Consider the following 232-nt stretch of genomic DNA (forward strand, 5'->3'; position numbering starts at 1 on the left):
TGGAGGTGGTGGCTCATGCGTGTAATCCCAGCACTTTGGGAGGCCGAGGCGGGCAGATCACTTGAGGTCAGGAGTTTGAGACCAGCCTGGCCAACATGGCGAAACCCTGTTAGCCTAGCATGGAGGTGTGTGCCTGTAATTCCAGCTACTTGGGAGGCTGAGGCAAGAGAATCACTTGAATTTGGGAGGCAGAGGTTGCAGTGAGCGGAGATCACACCACTGCACTCCAGTC

This window comes from Cebus imitator, unplaced genomic scaffold, assembly GCF_001604975.1.
Source record: "Cebus imitator isolate Cc_AM_T3 unplaced genomic scaffold, Cebus_imitator-1.0 Scaffold27, whole genome shotgun sequence".
Classification (NCBI taxonomy): domain Eukaryota; kingdom Metazoa; phylum Chordata; class Mammalia; order Primates; family Cebidae; genus Cebus; species Cebus imitator.